The sequence below is a fragment of the Echinops telfairi genome, unplaced genomic scaffold (assembly GCF_000313985.2).
Source record: "Echinops telfairi isolate 266 unplaced genomic scaffold, ASM31398v2 ScPeMD7_2;HRSCAF=8, whole genome shotgun sequence".
Taxonomy (NCBI): Eukaryota; Metazoa; Chordata; class Mammalia; order Afrosoricida; family Tenrecidae; genus Echinops; species Echinops telfairi.
Genome location: NW_022103898.1, coordinates 42,501,816 through 42,521,862, shown reverse-complemented (window position 1 = coordinate 42,521,862; position 20,047 = coordinate 42,501,816).

Here is a 20,047-nt window from a genome sequence, read left to right as displayed (position 1 = left end):
CCTACTTGTCATCCTTTAGTCACTGCTCTTATCTAATGTTAATTATTTTTCCACTATCCAAGATATCAATCCTATAGCTTCCAGATAATGCATTATCCAAAATATTAAAACAAACCACAGGAAACTATTACTTCAAAATGTGATTGTCAATGTTGAGAAGTGCAAGATGAAAACAGAGTTTTCAATAAAAAATCAATGCTCTTAATGCAAATTCATTTCTTAAAAGATCAATCAAAATGTTTAATAAAGAAACAATAAGAAAATAAGCTTTTTGTTATTATTGTTGTTTTGTTTTCTTTTGTTGCTTTGTTTTTCTCTGTCTTGTTTTTTGTGCATATTATTATCTCTGCAGGTTTATCTAGATAAGATAGGCGAGATAAACAATCTGAAGGGGAAAACAATGGAACCCATGGTTCCAGTGAGGGGTGGGTGGGAAAGGGTGAGGTGGGGTAAAGGAAGTGGGTGTTAACAAACCCAGGGACAAGGGAACAACAAGTGATCAAATATCGATGGCAAGGAGGGTGTAGGAGAGTTGGTAGGGCTTGATCAAGGGCAATGTAACCAAGAGGAATGACTGAAGCCCAAATGAAGGCTGAGCATGATAGTGGGACAAGAGGAAAGTAAAAAGAAATAGAGGAAATAACTAGGAGGCAAAGGGCATTTTAGAGGTCTAAATAAAGGCAAGCACATATGTAAATATATTTATATATGACGATGGGGAAATAGATCATGTGCATATATTTATAGGTTTAGTATTAAGGTAGCAGATGGACATTGGGCCACTACTCAAGTACTTCCTCAATGCAAGAACACTTTGTTCTATTAAACTGGCATTCCATGATGCTCACCTTCCCAACCCGATCACTGGAGACAAAACAGGTGCATTAGCAAATGTGGTGAAGAAAGTGGTGCTCGGCTATCAAAAGATATAGCGTGTGGGGTCTTAAAGACTTGAAGATAAATAAACAGTTTTATAATTGAGAAGCAACAAAGTCCACATGGAAGAAATACACCAGCCTGTGTGATCACGAGGTGTCGAAGGGATCAGGTAGCAGGCAGCAAAAAACAAATATCATATCACTGTGAATGAGGGGGGGTGAAGAGTGGAGACCCAAAGCCCATCTGTAGGCAACTGGACATCTCCTTTCAGAAGGGTCGCAGAGAGGAGACAAGCAAGTCAGGGTGCAGTGTAGCAATGATGAAACATACAACTTTTCTCTAGTTCTTTAATGCTTCTTCCCCCCAACTACCATGATCCCAATTCTACCTTACCAATCCGGGTAGACCAGAGGATGTACACTGGTACAGATAAGAACAGGAAACACAGGGAATCCAGGATAGATAACACCCTCAGGATTAATAATGTGAGTAGTGATACTAGGAGGGTAAGGGTAAGGTGGGGTAGAAAGGGGAACCAATCACAAGGATCTACATATAACCCCCTTCCTGGGGGACGGACAACAGAAAAGTGGGTGAAGTGAGACGTCAGTGTAAAACATGACAAAATAACAATTTATAAGTTATCAGGGGCTCATGAGGGAGATGGGGGAGGGAGGGGAAAATGAGGAGCTGATCCCAAGGCTCAAGTAGAAAGCAAATGTTTTGAGAATGATAATGGAAACAAATATACAAATGTGCTTGACACAATGGATGTATGTATGGATTGTGGTAAGAGTTGTATGAGCCCCCAATAAAATGATTTAAAAAGGAAAAAAAATACTTTAAGAACTGCATATTTTATTTGGTTTTGGTGTTAGTATTCAAAATGAAACAGATATTGGGCCTAATAAGATTAGGATGATTCATGACTCAATATTTTATTAATGATTTTAGTGGCTTTTCTAAAAATAGGGTTAGTGCAACTTTTTGCATTGATATTGACAAAAAATTGCCACGGAAATAAATTGTACATATAAGAAATTGAGGATTCGCAACATGAAAATGTTGACAATTGGCTTTAAGTTGATGAAGATTGAGAGCCTGAACCTATAAGTTAAAAACAAATCATCAGCTATGTAAAAGGCGTGAAAGAATTAGGAAATGTTAAAGGAATCAGAAAGATTTCTGATAAGGCTATGGATTGACAAATGAGTTTCAATGATTTTATCCAAAAGGAAGACCTAGAGTTGGAGTTAGATGTTTATATAAAGAAGTGAATTTTACCCATACCTTTGTCAAAGTAAAATATACACATATCTGCACATAACTTGAACAAACACCTAAATCACAAAATTAGTTTAGTTTTTTTTCCCATTCTATAAAATGAAAGAGAGAACATGGTTCTATGCGTTTGTGATACAGGATTCTTAAGTGATGGAAAAGTGGAAAGATAGCCCCTCATCAAGGTTGAAAAACTTGTAAGACCCAGAAAAACAAGGCCGTCCCACCTTCCCTAGGTTTCTTTCCAGCATTTCTTTACTTAAGACCTTCTCACAGCAACATGTGCGTTCACACCCACATCGCTGCTTCTTACTGTGGGTAGTGTTTCCGTCTCATTCTGTCTTCTAGGGACACCTGAAATGCTCTTAATAGAACACCTAAACAATGCAGAATGCTGTCTCCCCCTCAAGACCCTTAACTTATTCACAGAAACAAAGATCCATTTATCAAATAAGAAAATATTTTCTGCATATCCAAATTCCCACTATGATTAACAATCACTTAACTTGTAAGTGGTCATTACTGGTTCCTTAAGCAAGGGTTGGGTACCTTCCTTCTTGACAAACATACTGGCAGGGAGATAGTCAGGTGTTAGGTTTACAGGGTTTATTGCTATCTACTATTATATGCCCAACACCCTTTTATGAAATATACTATTTACTGCTTAATACCTTAGCATAATACTTAGTACTTATACATAATACTTCACAATAAGAGACCATGATATTTTAAATTCCTTCACATGCATATACAATCTGGACAATTAATAAGAAACCCTGAAGAATACTCAACATCTCTGAATTATGCCGTGGGTGAAGAAAACGGACCAGACCATGGACTTCCAAAACAAACGTGCATCTATTTTATAAATAGTACACCCAGAATGCTCCTTAACAGTAAGGATAGTGAGATTTGTTTCAATGTTGTAGCCTCTCACCATGGGTATCCAATGCTGGGAAAATAGTAAGAGAAACTGAATTATATGAAGAAGAATATGATAAGATTGCTGGAAGGTTTATTAACAACCTGTGATATGCAGATGCCACAACCTTGCTTTCTGCAGGAAGGGGGCGTGTTGACATAGTTGCTTACTCAGGATTGTAATGAAGGAGTGTAGCCTTCTTTCCGGATTACTACTCAATGTAAAGAAAACAAAAGTCCTCACAATTGGACCACACATGAAACCATGATAAGTGGATAAAAGATTACAGTCGATAAGGATCCTGTCTTGCATGGACCCACAATCAGTGCTCTCAGAAGCAGTTGCTCCTTTGTTCTGTCCTCTGGTTGACTTGCTGGGCAGTCTCTGTTGTGGAGTGCATGGCCTCTGCTGTCTCCACCACTTTAAGCAGAGATTTCTACCATGGTCTGCAGGGGGCTCTTTCCTTGGATGATCCTGGAAATTCTCTGTTCCTGTTCCATCTCTCCGATTCCTAAACAAGGAAATGCCCAAACTAATTATGCCCCCCGAGTTTGAGTCCCCTATACTATATTTGCATAATCCTTCCTAAATATTTTATGGGAGTTATAGATAAATGGAGAACTCTAAAACTACAAATTCCCTGCTGTTGAGTAGATCGGACAAGACAGAACTGTCCCAGTGGAGCTCAAAGCTATAAATCATTACAGGAGTTAGAAAGTCTCTTCTTTCTCCCGCATAGGTGCTGTTGGTTTCAAACTGCAGACTTTATATTTATCAGACCCTCCCATAATTCACTCTGCCACCAGAGTTCTTATACAAATGGATAAAAGAGCCATCTTTCAGTAATTCCACTTCACCACATCCTACAAACCTATAATTTTGTTTATATTGCAATTCATCCACCAACAGGAATGCTTTTAAAATATTTTAAACTTGTGAGTATGAGGGAATGAAGTTTTCTTTCAGGACAATAATAAATGTTTATAGTTATTTTTATCTTCAGCTACAAATTTAGAGCATTGATTTCATCATTTTCCTTCTTCAAGTTTCCCAGCGTGCTCATAAGCAGCCAATCTGTAAAAATAAAAAAGGGGGTGGAAGTGGGCCTGCTCTCCTCTGACTCCAAGGCTGATTCCTATAAGGACAAACATGCTTCCACCCTCCATCATTCCGCACTGTTTCTGACATCAACTCTTCCTCGCATAGCCCGACGTACTTCTCACCTGGGTCCTATGGCCATGGCCACACAATAACATAGACCATACTCACAAGTATGGGCATTAGTAGGAAAGCGAACAGGTCAGGACAGCTTCTTCCAAGCCATCTGCTCGGGCAGTCCTCTCGGCTGTGTAGGCCCTCAGCGTCTTCCCTGCTTCGGCAACGTAACAAAGCTCTTTTAGGACTTCCAATAAATGCCCAAATGAATTGTTACGGAGCTCTAAATCCATGAGTCGCCAAACCTAGATTCCCAAGCCCTATTCCACAAGTAAATTGGCTGCCAGAATGACTCAAAGATTCACAGACTCCATCAGTCCAAAGTAAACTATCATCCCACATCACACTCTATCTCTGCCGCTGCCCACTCCTCTGCTACGCACCTGCTGTCCTAGCAATCTGTCCCGGGACCAAGGTGGCTCAGTGCACAGGGACCCTGAGGTCCAAAGGACACCCTCTACTCCTGCCTCTTCTTTCTTGATGATGCTGACATGCCCTCTCTTCCATCAGAGATGGCTTATTTTAAACTCTATAGGATCACATAATTTGACCAGATTTAGAAGTTTGTACAATTGCAATCAATCCCATTACTAACAAATTACACATGATTATAGAATACTATCAATATCTTTTCCTACTTTCTCTTAACCGGGCCCTTTGAGAACTCGTTTGGAGAGAGTTACAAAGGTTATGGCTAGCAGGACAACAGTAACAATTCACTAGACAACACAACCCTATGCGTTTTGATGCTAGTGAAGTTGTCAATGGTTGCAGTTACATGATCATTCCAAAGAAAAATAATTTAAGGCACTCAAAAGTGGCAATTGATAGCAATAATATCACACTCAAGAATTTTTTTCTGAAAATAATTCAAAAATTATGTCACCAGGAAACTGCCAGAAATCCAAGCTGGCTTCAGAAGACTCAAAATGAGGGATATCACCGCTCTTGTCAGATGAATCTTCACTGAAGGAGAGAATACCAGAAAAATAAAGGTTTTCCTTCATTTTATCTGGCAGGATGACTGTGCAGATAGTAAGTCCTTGGTAAAATTGTGAACAATGAGCAGTTGACAATTATGCCCATGTAGAACCAGTACATAGACAAAGAGGCAGTCTTTCAAAAAGAGTAAAAAGATAATATGTAGTCTAAAATCAAGAAAGTATGCTTCAGGGTTGTGTCGTTTCACTTTATTGATTCTATTGCATTCTGAACAAATAATCAGTAAAGCTGAATTATATGAAGAGGAATGTTACATTGCGACTGAAGAAACTCGTGAACAACCTGGGACGCGAGAAGGACCCAACCTCGTTTGCTGGCGTGACAAGAACATAAAGCCCCTAATGGTGATGACAGCTTTGAAACAGTAAAGAGCAAAGATAAGACTTTGAGGGCAAAGGTGCACCTGCCCCAAAACATAGTATTTATCCATTGCTTCATATGAATGTAAAAGGATAAGTAATAAAAGAATGAAGAACACTCGATGCTTGTGAATTCAGCTCTCGGTGAAGAAAACAATGACACCGGTGAGTGCAAAACAAACAAATTTGTTTTAGAAAGTGTTCAATCAAAATACTCCTGAAAAGTGAGGATGATGAGCTTCCTTTCGAGCATTTTGGACATGTTATCAGAACTGCTGATGATGAGGACATTATGCTTCGTAAAATATACTCCAAAAATAGGACTCACACTCAACGAGATTGACACACTGACTGTAACAATGGGCTCAGATGTAGCAATAATGTAGAAGAGGACAAAGAATCGGGCAGTGTTTTCTTGTGCTGCCCAAGGGGTCACTATGTGTCAGAGCAGATGTGATGGCATCGGACAAAACACAGCACAAGAGAATCTATAAACGCCTTCCATAAAAACTTAAAGCTCCCTGCCTTTGAGTCAATACATGCCCCTGTGGGTTTCTGAGATCATAAATTTTTACAGAAGTTGAAAGCCTCATGTTTCTCCCATAGAGCAGCTCATGGTTTCGAACTGCTGACTTTGTGGTTAGCAGCCCAACACATAAACACTTTGCTACCAGGGCTTTGAAAAGCAAGCATGTCACTTTGACGACCAAGGAGTGCCTGACCCAGGCCACAGTAGTTTCGATTGCCTTGTATACATGTGAAAGTTGGACACTGAATAAAAAATGCCAAAGAAGAATGGATATATTTGAATTATGGAGCTGGTGAAGAATGGTGACAGTATTACAGACTGACAAAAGAACAAACAAATCTGTCTTGGAAGAAGTGCAACCAGAGTGCTCCCTAGAAGCAAGGATAGTGAGACTCTGTCTTCCATACTTTGGGTACGTTATTAAATAAGACAGGTCCCTGGAAAAGGATCTCATGATTAGTAAAATGGAAGGGCAACAATCAAGAGGAAGGCCCTCAAGGAGACGTATTCTCTGTGTCTGCAACAACGTGGTCAAACGTAAGAACTATTGTAAGAAGGACACAGGGCCTGGCAGTGTTCTGCTCTGCTGTACACAGAGTAACTATGGGCCGGAATCTACTCACTGGCGCCGAACTACAACATAAAAACTTGATGCCAGGAATTCTTAAAGAATAGTTTCAGTAACTATTTTGTCATAAACAACCACTGAAAATGGGGTCATAAATGACTTTCCATTTATTCAGATCGGAAAACCAATATCAGAAATATATCATTAAAAAATGATGGATCATATTTCAGTTAGGAAGCTGAAGTTTTCACAATAAAAATATTGTGAAAACCATGGTTTAGAACAGGAATTAGAACAACACAAATGGAGTGGCTGATGAGGCAAAGGTCTGGAAAGGAGGAAAATCAGTAAATAGAACAGGTGAAAAACCAACCTAGTCAAACATGAGAGATTCCAGAGGAGAATCCCAGAAACTAGACATACTTGGTTGTCAAAGTGGTACCACAAAAGGGGGCCTCATCCAGCGGTCTAAGAATTAACTGACTTTCTCCAAGTACAGTTAGGTTTTGGTGGTCACGGGGGTTTTCATTAGAAAGACAAACCCGAAGTGACATCTGGTGACCCATCTGGTGATCACAATCTTTAGAGATTAGTACTCTGCTTCAATTCTGTCTCTTCAATCCTGCACATGTTTCTTTCTGAGCTGTCACCGAAACACAGATATCGGAAGAGATTCTGAGTACAGTGAGTCCCAACCAGAGGCAAGACTGATAATATCACGTTCACAAAACAATCTAACACACCATATTAATAAAAAGAATTTTGATTACAGAGGAAAGATAAAAATGGAGTAAGTGTGGCTATACTTGAATAGTTTTAATTAGATTTTCTTTGATTTCTTTCAGATAAGCCAATGCTCAGTTGAATGAATAAAACTCAAAGTAATCATCTAATTATCTTTCCAAATTTAGAGATAAAAACACAGAAGAAAATAAGTGAGTAGAAAACAATTGTAGGACAATTCATGTTACTCAAAATGAAACCAGCTCAGGCCATCTGCAAGTGATGGCAATGCTACTTCAATTGGAATCCCAGACTTCTCAAAGACCCTCCCATGAGTGCTCTGTTTCCTAAGCGATCGCAGACACGTGATATCCTAATGTATGTGCAGTGTGTTTGGGGCAGAACTCTCTGGTCTTCGGATTGCTGAACTAGGCTACAAGGTAAAAATGAAGTGGTTGTACTCTTAATTATTATACTTTATATTCTAAAGTATATGATTACTTTCTTCATTTTTGTTCCAGTGTACCCTACCTAGTCCTGTGCTCCGGTCTTCATCATTTGTCATGAAACTGCAAAATAAGCAAAAGAGCTATGAAGTCATATTTACAATTCGAAACAACTTATTTCTTGGTTCTTTTCTCACTCGCCAGAAAAGGGAATGGATACAAATTGACTTTGTGGTGGCATCGTTGTGCCATTTTGGCCTTCAGTTAGTCCTGATTGATGCTAGGACTTGCCCAAGTATCAAGACGAAAGGGAGGACAGTCACAGACGTAAAACTGAAATGCCAGTAACTGGTGGTTTGAGGCTATAGGAATAACCCAAAGCAGCCCTAAATGTATGCACCATTAACATCATAGCTAGAGATCATCCCCTGGAGGATCTGAAATTACCTCACGGGGGAAGGACGTAGTTTGCCCTGATTTATACTTTCTAAGGCTAAACTATATTTTTCATTCTGCTCATGTAAGAGCAACTCTCTTTTAACACTATCACCTTTCTTCATTGCTCATAAAAGCAGAGAAATCTTATCTCGAGATCCCCTTTTCCACAGGAAGAGCCTAGCAAGAGTAAAATGTCAGGAATTGAAAAGTAATGCAGAGGTCAATGGTTTACTCTGAAATTTTTCACTTTCTCAAGTGCTAAGAAACTTATAGTAGCTATTCTGAGTTTGAGATGTGAAGAACCTGCTATGATTCTGAAAATGAACTGCTGTTAGCAGTCAAATCAAAGGATAGAAGACAGGGTTTTATAAGCAACAGAATTTTTTGTGATGTTTTGAACACCAATGCTTTCGTATTTCTCCCTTGTAGACCATGATGAAAGCTACAGCTTTGAAATTCTGAAGCATCAGTACCCGTGCTCTCTGTAATTCCCCCACTTTCTTCTGAATGTAGGAGGCCTTGATCTCTGGCCATCTTCTTATTCTCATACTGTGATGCTCCACCTTTCATGTGTGTCGGGGTCATCTTCTTTCCAGGGGTGCAGCCTCTCCACCTTACCTCTGAACTAAAACAGTTTTTGAAATGCCAGAATCTGCTGAGGCTACAGGAGGAAAAGTGGAGGGAGTTCACTTACAACATACTTTAGGATTTGTCAGAAATAAAGTTTCACAAAAGCCCTAAAATGGGAAGCCTACTTGCTATAATAGTTATATACGTACAGATCTGTATGTATAGATGCTGTTGTTATGAGCCATCAAGTTAGTTCTGACTTTTAGTCAGCTTATGTATCACACTGCTGACCCTGACCCTCCACACAATCGTTGACATGTTTAAATCCTATGTTGCAGCTCTTGTGTCAATATATCTCCTTGAAGGTTTTTAAGGTGTTTTTTTTTTCCTTTTTTACTAGCCCTCAATTTTATCAAGCACAATTTCTTTCTCCAGAGACCCTGATATCCAAAATCCATGAGTCAAAGTTTTGACATCGTCCCTTCTCAGGAGCATCTGACTGTACTTCCAAGATAGCTTTGTTCATTCTTCTGGAGTTCATAGCATATTTAATATTATTTGCCAACATCATCATTCAAGTGCATGAGTATGAGTAAGTATGTGTGCTCTTTCCTGTTTTCTAACTAGGTGGTTGATACTGCCATGAAATTAAACAGAACACACACACAAACACACACACATTCACACACAAAGGCAACCAGAGAGATAAGAAATTATAAATATAGCAATAATAATGGTTAATGAGCATTGGAGATGCTTTAGAGGTTTCTTTATAAATCACCTTTTCTATTTCCTTTTTCAGCTCTATGTAATACAATAAAGAACAGATGTATTGACTTTAAGCATTTCATGAAGAAGATCCTAAATTCTACTGGGAGAAGAGATACACAGTCTCAGCCTCCCACAGGGCCGGCTCTATTCTCCCCTTTAGGGTCACATTGCAATTGACCCAATGGCAGTGAGTGGGTTTTCAAATTCTAGCACATTAAGTTAAGTCATGATATATTAATAACCATAAAGACATTTAAAACATAATAAATAAAATTAACTGAGTTGTTTATATAGTGTTTTAGTAGCCCTGATAGCACAATGGTTTAAGCACTGAACTACTAACCAAAAGGTTGGAAGTTACACCACACTATGGGATCCATGGTAGAAGGATGCGGCCATTTTCTCCTGTAAAGATTTGTATTCCTGGAAAACCCACAGGGCAGTTCTACTTTGCCCTAGAAAGTTGCTAAGGTAGAATTATTCAATGGCCATGGGTTTGGATTGGATTTTGGTTTACCTAGGGTTTTGCAGTGAATATAAGAAGAAGAACAAAAGCACTATTATGATTTAATTTATTAGGTAAATTTTGTAATTACAACTCATAAAAATCAACTACCACTGTCATAAGCATCATAAGGTATATATGAGAAGAATGTTTAGTATCCTATAAAATGAAAAGTAAAACTATAACTCTACACTTTTGGACAGATAAAAACTCATCTTGCCTTTCTTCTTGTGACCTAATTTAGCAGAAGGCACTAGAAAATAGCTAGTGAGTGATAAATGCACTGTTGTTGATCAGAACACTTTGTCTTATAAAGTGACAAAGAACACCCTAAAAGGAGATGGTTAAATTCAAATTTCATTGAAACACTTTTTTGTTGTTGTTTACATATCACAATTTGCTAGATTTTTTATAACCTGTATTATTATTTCTTGATTTTATATGTGTGTTGTTAGTTCTGGGGAAGTTTATCATAATTCCAAATCTGGAATATATTTTCACTACTTTACATGGTTCATTCTAATGCTTTTCCTTCATAAAATCATTATATTGATGTATCAGTCCCAATTATGTTATAATCTTACTTCTCTCCATTTAAAATTTACATCTCTGAAAGAGTCTGATTTGCATGGTAAACAGTTGACAAAACACCTTGATAAAAATCCCATTGAGTTTATAAAAGACAAGTAATTCCCCAAAGGGAAATAAAAGTATAGTTAGAGAAAAAATAAGTATGTGCTTTCAAAAACGAATTTCTCCATTCTAGTACTAGTTCCATTACAAAGATCAGGGGGGGAAATGTCAAAAAGTCATGTAACCCTCTTAGAGATGACCACATTGTAACAACTAGTGTAGATCTCTACTAGTTGCCAAGAGATGGCTGTTTAATTGAAGAAATCTATTAAATGTCAGTGAGTTTCCTAATTGGGTTTTCTTTCAGGGTAAAGACACATAGAGTCTCAAGAAAAGGGTTTTACATTCAAGATTTTATGCAAAAATGTGAACTCTGGAACCATTGATAACAGTTGCTTGGCTACAGGATGGGAATGCAATGGCAAAGAAGCAATCCAGAAGGCAAGGAAAAATGCAGATGGTCCGTGTTATCACCAATGGGAGTGGGGTGCTGAAATAATGCAGAAGATGGTAGCTCCTTACATATGATAATCTATTTCAATATTCTCTTTATTGTTGAAAACTCATTGCCATTAAGTTGATCCCGAATAATAACTACCCTATGAACAACAGGACAAAGCACTGCCCAGGGCTGCTTTAGCATCACAATTGTTGTTATGTTTGAATTCACTGCTGCTTCCACTATGCCAACCCACCTCATAAAGGATTTTGATCTTTTGAACTCACCTTTTATTTTATCAAGCATGATGTCTTTTTCCAAGGACTAGTCCCTACCAATAAAATGTGTAGAGTCTATGAGACAAAATCTTGTCACCCTTGTTTCTAAGAAGCATTCTGGGCATATCTTCCAAGACAGAATTATTTGTTCTTCAGTAGTCCATGGTACTTCTGATTGGCTTCACCCACACTATAATTCAAATGCACTATTTGACCTCCAGTCTCTAGTCTTCATTGTCAAATGCATATAAGGTGATTGAAAAGACCCCTCTGGCTTGAGTCAGATGCATTTTAGTACTCAACTGATATGTTTTCTTTTCAACACTTTAAAGAGGTCTTTTGAAGCAGATTACACCCCCACTGATGCTGGGAGCACTGAGTGGGGCTGCAAGTAAAATGAATCCTTTAAAATTTTAGTATCGTCTTCATTTGTCATGATTGTTCCATCTACTTGTGGGGATTTTTGTTTCTTTTACATTGAATTGCAGTTCTGAGGGAGTGAACTTCCTTGATATAGCTCTTCTATCTAGTCTCTGTAACTTTTATCAAATGGATAGGAATAAGCAAATAAAGTACAGAAGATGCTAACATGGTACTTGATCAGTTTTGCCATATTGTTGGGCAGAAAGCAAACTACCTCACAAGCAGGAGGGGCATGGGAAAAAAAGAGGCAAGAATGAAGCGTGTCTGCGGGGATCCTAGTGTGCAGTGATGGCAGTGGCAGCAGGAGGCAGAGTAAACCTCGAAGCACACAGAAAGCCATGATGAATGCCTTTGGGCAGGAGGCTGACTTAGACGGTGAGGTGATCTCTGGATACTTATCAGTCCTAAAGGAGCTTTGTGACATTTGGCCAGAGCGCAGACTGAGAGTCTGTGTGGATGAGCAACCTAGGACCAGACACAGCAGTGCCTGAGCAGGGCTCAGAAGAGACACAATGGACAAAACAGTAGTATTCTTAAAGTTTTTCAGATCCTGATTTGAATTGTTACTTTCCTTAATAAACACCATAATTATAAGCACTATATTGTCTGTGAGTTCTCTGGGATTCCTAGATAGAGACTATTGAACCCAGCACAGAAGTAGAATCCCACTGGAAGGACAGTGGTGTCAGAATGGAGTGCAGGAGGTTGGAGGGTGAGGCACGTCTGATTTTTGCACGATGTCCAAGTGCAGCTGTTGCGAAGTTGAATTTCCCTCCCCCCTTGTGTAGTCGGAGAAGAAAGGACTGGTCTAAAAGGCTGTAGTCTTTGATTTCCATCCGTAAATGCTTCACATACGGTTACTTTCAGTGAGCAAGGCTGTGTCATCTGAATATCACAGCTAAATTTGATGCTAAGTTCCTTGCGCAGTGGCTCTCAAATTATTTGCTCAGCCTACAATTTGCTTAAGTATGGGGAAAGTATACAACCCTAAAGCACAACTTTTCTGATTTTAAACCATTTAGCATTCTCTTGTTCTATTTGAAAGACTGCTTCTTAGTCTCTGTGTGTACTTGTAAGAGCACAATGAAGGATCTGGAACTTTCATTCTTCACAGGGTTATCGTTTGTTATCCACACTGTCAAATGCCTTTGCACAGTTTATAAAATACAAGTACAAATGCTTCCAATATTCTCTGCATTCAGATGAGACTTAAATGATATCCACACCAATGCACTTTGTTCTGCCTGGGGCTGCATCTCTGGTGGTTTCCTGTCAATATACTGCTGCACTTGTTTTTTAATTACGGTGTTTTCAGTAAAATGTACTTGCATAAAACAATGACGATAGTGTTTGCTGGCTTCTTAATTCTGTGGGGTACCTTACTTTGAGAGGGACACTGGTATGACCGATTGCAGTCAGTTGCATCAGTTTGTTGAAACATTCTGATTTGTATTTCAATTACTGAATGCGTGGTTTTCACCAATGTTTTCAGTGCAGAGTAGATGTCTTCCTTCAATACCATAAGTTCTTGATCAGATGCTAATTCTTGAAATAATTAAATATGGACTAATTCATTTTGGTATAGTGACTCTGTATTCCTTCCATCTTTTTCTTTCATACTTTCTGCATTGCTCAGGATTTTGCACATAGAATTTTTCAATTGTGCTACTCAAGCCATTAATTTTTTCCTTCAGTTCTTTCATTTTGAGAAATGTTGAATCTACTGTTCCCATTTTCACTTTCTAAAGCTAGATTTTCGTTTCTTTACTTTTTAAATACTTTATCTTCTCAAATTGTTTTTTAGAATTTCAGTTCAGCCCAGGTTCTTTATATTCTGCCCATAAAGATAAACAAACAATAAATAAACATCTTGTTAGGTCTGCCTTCAAATCTGTTTCTTTGACTAATTTGTTGTTAGACACAGTTCTATCATGTTTGCAGTTTTAAAAAAATGAGAATAAATTAGGCAAAAGTTCTTCGAGACCTTCAAAACCTATGATTTTATCAGATTATTTATAATAACTAGTAACTTGTCTTAATTTGGTTCTCTGATTCCAAGTAGCATGAACCCCTTCTTGTGACCATAAACTACGTATCATCCCTATAATTTTAATAAGTGACAATATATGTTATGTGCTTGCCTTAGAAGACTCATCATACTAATGCCTTCTTAGGAAATTTATAAGGTTTACATAATCTAATAAACATAGGAACACATTTTCCCCTTCACAATGAGATAAACTGAATATACAGTCCATTTGAAAGAAAATTAAAAATAATTCAGAAACTGAGCAATTGAAGGGAGAAATTAAACTTAGCTACTAAGCATAACAGTTGTAAAAAGATGGAACCCATTTCTGTTAGAACACTCGAATTCGATTTTAAAAAGAAGAGCTGTATGCATCTCCCAAGTATCACAAGAGGATAAGCCCCAAAGAAAAAGGGAACACTGAAACGTGGCACGGTCCGATGCATTGGCCATGAAGCACCTCTCATAGGATTCAGGCCCCCCTTTTTACCTCTCATTTTCTGTCATTCTTGCGGTTTTCATTCCCAGAACATATCTAGGCAAAGACTCTCCAAAAGCTGCAAATGGTACCATCCTAAGTATCCATCAACCCATCCAATCAGCTTTATATCATTCAGAAATACATTGAAATAACAGCATCACACACACACACACACACAAAGTTTATTGCTATTATTTTGTGAGTCACAACCAGTGTGTTCCCAATTTTGCATTAGTCAGAGGTTGTAAGAAACAACAATATTGATTGCTGTATAAACATCACATCTTTCTGAACAGAGTCTGAGCATACCAGATGTTCCCAGAGATAGCAAGATAGTAGTAAGCTGTTTTAATCAGTACAACAAGCAGAGGCTGCACAAAAATGTGCATCTGGACCCCTTGTCAGTATCCGTCCAGCTCAAGGAGGTGGTCGAGTGAAAGATGACTCCAAGGAGCTCTCAGGCCACACTTCTTTCATGACAGATCAGTGTGTCTTTGTAGCAGCACCAAAATTCAAATGCATTGAGTCTTCTTTGGTCTTCATTATGCAACATCCAATGTTCCCATGTGTATGACAAAATGAAAATGCCATGGTTTGGGTCACACACACCTTAGTGCTCAAAGTACCACTTACTTGTCTAAACTCTAAAGAAGTTTTGTGCAGCAGATTTACCCAATGAAATGCCTTTTTTAATCTCTTGACTGCTGCTTCCAAGAGCATTGATTGTGGATTCCAAAATCCCTGACAACATTAATCTTTTCTCCATTTATCATGATGTTACCTATTGGTCCAGTTGTGAGGTTTTAGATCTTCTTTACATTGATTTGCAATCCATACTGAAGGCTGAAAACCTTGATCTTCATCAGCAAGTTCTTAAGTAGTTCTTTGAGCAAGCGAGGGTGTATTATCCGTATACCTCAGGTTGTTATAAACCTTCGTTCAATCCTGATTCTACATTCTTCATCATAAAAGCCAACTTCTCTGACTTTTTTGCTCAAGATACAGATGGAACAAGTATGGTGAGAAGATACAATCCAGACTCAGATATTTCCTGATTTTAATCCATGCAGTATTCCCTTTTTCAGTTCTCATACCTGCCTCTTGATCCCTGTACATTTTCCACATGGGCACAATGAAGTGCTCTGGAATCCTATTCCTCTCAAGGCCATCTATTACGGCCTATTTTGGTCTACCTGGTCAAATGTTTCTGGATAGCTAACTGACTGGTAGAGATCCACATTTGTGCCCCTTCCACAGAAAGCTTACCCAACAGAAATGCTCAAACTATAGAACAATATCACTGATATTGCACACAAGTAAACTTTTGCTGAACATCATCCAACAATTGCAGTAATACATTGACAGGCACTGCCAGAACTGCAGGCTGTATTTAGAAGAGGACAAGGAACGAGAGTTATTATTGCTAATGCCAGGTGGATCTTGGTTCAAACAAGAGAAATACAAGATGTTTACTTGTGTCTTGTTGACTATGCAAAGGCGTTCATGAAGCATTACAGTCTTACAAATCCACAAGGGCAGTTTTACCCTGTCCTACAGTGTCTATCACTATGAATCAGAATCAACTTAATGACAGCAATACTCTTAAATAGAAAATAACAATATTAAAAGAGAAAAATGTTTAAACTTAATCACTCTTATTCCACATGTTCCAGAACATAATCTATATATCAATTATCTCTCCTTGTACAAGAGGTTCACTGCTGGCCAAATGATCTATCTTGAGATTAAAAACTCATGTAGCACAAAATATGGTCCATTCTTACCCTACCCCTATGTATAAAATAGAGGAGAATGTGGACCAATACTGTGTCAGCATAAAACGGCATTAAAATAATCAGGAAACAAAATAACAGAAAAGTAATAGGTGAGACCATTTACAAATTAATACATTTTCATCATTTTATCAGGTAGAATTTCAGAAGTTCGGCAAAATTACATCTCAATATATTAATAAACAGAAGGAATCTCATTTTAAAGTCTGAAATTAAACATAAAACAAAATAAAAGTTACATTGGCTTGTTGTAACAATGTGCAATCCATGCTTGTAGCTGTTTCTTCCCATTTTGAGCAGTGTCACATTTACAAATGAACCTTTGTTTTATACACATCAATAAGGTCTACTCTACTTCAGAGAAAAATAAGAACAAACACCTCTTCCCCGGTAGTATTCTGAGTAACTTCCCACCTGAGAAGATCATGTTCTGGCCTTGTGTCAGTTTTCCACGTTAATTAGTAAGATTTTCACTCATGTGAGGTCTGAGGGGCCGGCTCTAATCCCAACTACTACGTGGACACCTGCCCCTCCCCCCAGAAGAATTTATTTCAAAGGACGGTATTGAATCTGCAGCTCTGGGAGAGGGACATATCTGATCGGAGCACACAGGAGCAGACGATGGGGAGGAGGAGAGAGTGGAGCACATCCTGGCCCACCAGGCCTTGAGGACGATATTCCCGATTAGAGCAGTCAGTCCACAGAGAGGCCACATGGCCGGCCCCACTATGAGACATGATGTCCCTCACTGACCCATAGCCCTATAGGGAACAACACCAGAGACACAGTGTGGGAATTGTGCCCGATCTGATCCCGTCACACCGAGGCAAAATACTAAGGAGGTGCAACAGAACAGCAAGGGAAGGGAGCGGTGAGGTCCCCATGGAATACTGAAGGTGGACTTTGGGGCCAGGGCGTGGTGCCCAAACAGACTGGCCTGGAAAACACTCCTAAAGGCCAACAAGCGATCCTTGAACTAACTACAAGCTTTTCTTTCATGTTGTGTTTTGTTTTGTCTTTTGTCATTGGTTTGTTGTTGTTGTTTTGTTGTATATTGTTGCTTGGTTTTGCTCTGTCTTGTTTTGTGCATGTTATTATCTCCATAGGTCTGTCTAAGTGAGATAAGGCTGGTTGAACAATCTGGAGGAGAAAACAATGGGACACACAGTTCCTGGGGGACATAGGAGAGGGTAAGGTGGGGGTAAAGGTAGTGAGTGGTGTTAACAAGCCCAGGGACAAGAGAACAACAAATGATCCAAATCGGTGGTGAGGAGGGTGTAGGAGGCCTGGCAGGGCATGATCAAGGGTAATGCAACCAAGAGGAATTACTGAAACCCAAATGAAGACTGAGCATGATAGTGGGACAAGAGGAAAGTCAAAGGAAATAGAGGAAAGAGCTAGGAGGCAAAGGGCATTTATAGAGGTCTAAATAAAGGCATGTACATATGCAAATATATTTATATATGAGGATGGGGAAATGGGTCTATGTGCATATATTTATAGGTTTAGTATTAAGGTAGCAGAAGAACATTGGGTCTCCACTCAAGTACTCCCTCAATGCAAGAATACTTTCTTCTATTAAATCGGCATTCTACGATGCTCACCTTCCTGACACAACCGCTAAAGACAAAGCGGGTGAATAAATAAATGTGGTGAAGAAAGCTGTTGGTGCCCAGCTATCAAAAGATATAGTACCTGGGGTCTTAAAGGCTTGAAGGTAAACAAGTGGCCATCTAACTCAGAAGCAACAAAGCCCACATGGAAGAAGCACACCAGCTGATGTGATCACGAGATGTCGAAGGGATCAGGTATTAGGCATCATCAGGACAAAAAATAATAGTGAATGAGGGGGTGAGTGTGGAGCGGAGACTCAAAGCCCATTTGAAGGCCACTGGACATCCCCTTACAGAAGGATCTCCGGGAGGAGATAAGCCAGTCAGGGTGTGATGTAGCAACGATGAAACATGCAACTTTCCTCTAGTTCCTAAATTTTTCCTCCTCCACCCCCCACTATCATGATCCCACTTTTCCCTTACAAATCTGGCTAGACCAGAGAATGTACACTGGTACAGATAGGAACTAGAAACAGGAAATCCAGGGTGGATGATCCCTTCAGGACCAGTGGTGTGAGTTGGGATACTGGGAGGGTGGAGGGAGGATGGGGTGGACAGGGGGAACCGATTACAAGGATCTACATGTGACCTCCTCCCTGGGGGATGGGCAACAGAAAAGTGGGTGAAGGGAGATGTCGGACAGGGCAAGATATGAAAAAATAATAATTTATAAATTATCAAGAGTTCATGAGGGAGGGGGGAGCACAGAGGGAGGAGAAAAATGAGGAGCTGATGCCAGGGGCTTAGGTGGAGAGCAAATGTTTTGAGAATGACGAGGGTAATGAATGTACAAATGTGCTTTACAGAATTGATGTATGTATGGATTGTGATGAGTTGTATGAGCCCCTAATAAAATGTTTAAAAAAAAAAAAGATTTTCACTCATCAACATTTTCAAGAATCGATGGCCATGTCCTTCCTCTAAGCTTATCTTAATCTGGAAGCACTATTGACTGACACCTGGGCACCACGCATTACTCTTTTGGTATTTAAAAATCGGGGATATAGCCTCCAGCACCACAGCAATATGCACCATCTGTTAAAAACTGGAACCTGGGATTGACCAATTGTAAATCTTGAAAATTTGGAAGATATACAAAATATATTTGGAAGTTATACAAAATTAAATAGAACACACATAAATCGAGATCCTGGCCTTTAGAGAGTGGAAATGAACTGATATTGACCTTTATGATTCAAATAGTCATATGATATAGTATACTTGGAATGAAAAAAATAAAGAAGGATGAATTTATATTCATTGTTATAAAGAACAGTTAAAGATATACCATGAATAACAATATTTTCAATGACAGAATATTATCCATACATGTACAACTATATAACACACTATGATTTAGATTTATTCAGCAACCACTAATGCCAAAGATGAAGAAATGGAAGATTTTAATGAATATCTGGGGTCTGAAATTGATCAAACGTGCAACTAAGATCCATTGATAATTACTGGTGATTGGAATGCAAAAGTTAAAAACAAAGAAGTATTAATAGTTGGAAATATAGTTTTGATTACAGAAAGGGAGATTTTTATAACATTACAGAATTTTGAAAAATCAATGACTTATTCATTGCAAATAGCTTTTTTCTATGCATACATTTTCCTAATGAAATACACAGGAATCAAATAGACTACATTTGTACAATAAGACAGTGGAGAATCTTAATACCATTAGTGTGAACAAGGCCAGAGGTATTTGCTCATTTTCAAGTTCGGGTTGAAGCTGAAGGAAATTAAATCAAGTCCACAAGCCCCCTCAAAATACCATTTTTGTAAGTACACCCACTCCAGTGTATACCCACCTCCCACAGTGTAAGTATACCCACCCCAATGTATACCCAGCTCCTACAGCGTAAGTACACCCACTCCAGTGTATATCCACCTCCCACAGTGTAAGTATACCCACTCCAGTGTATACCCACTTCCCACAGTGTAAGTATACCCACTCCAGAGTGTATACCCACCTCCCACAGTATAAGTATCCCCACCTCCCATAGTGTAAGTATACCTACCCCAGTGTTTACCCACCTCCCACAGCATAAGTACACCCACTCCAGTGTATACCCACCTCCCACAGTGTAAGTATACCCACCCCAGTGTATACCCACCTCCCACAGTGTAAGTATACCCAC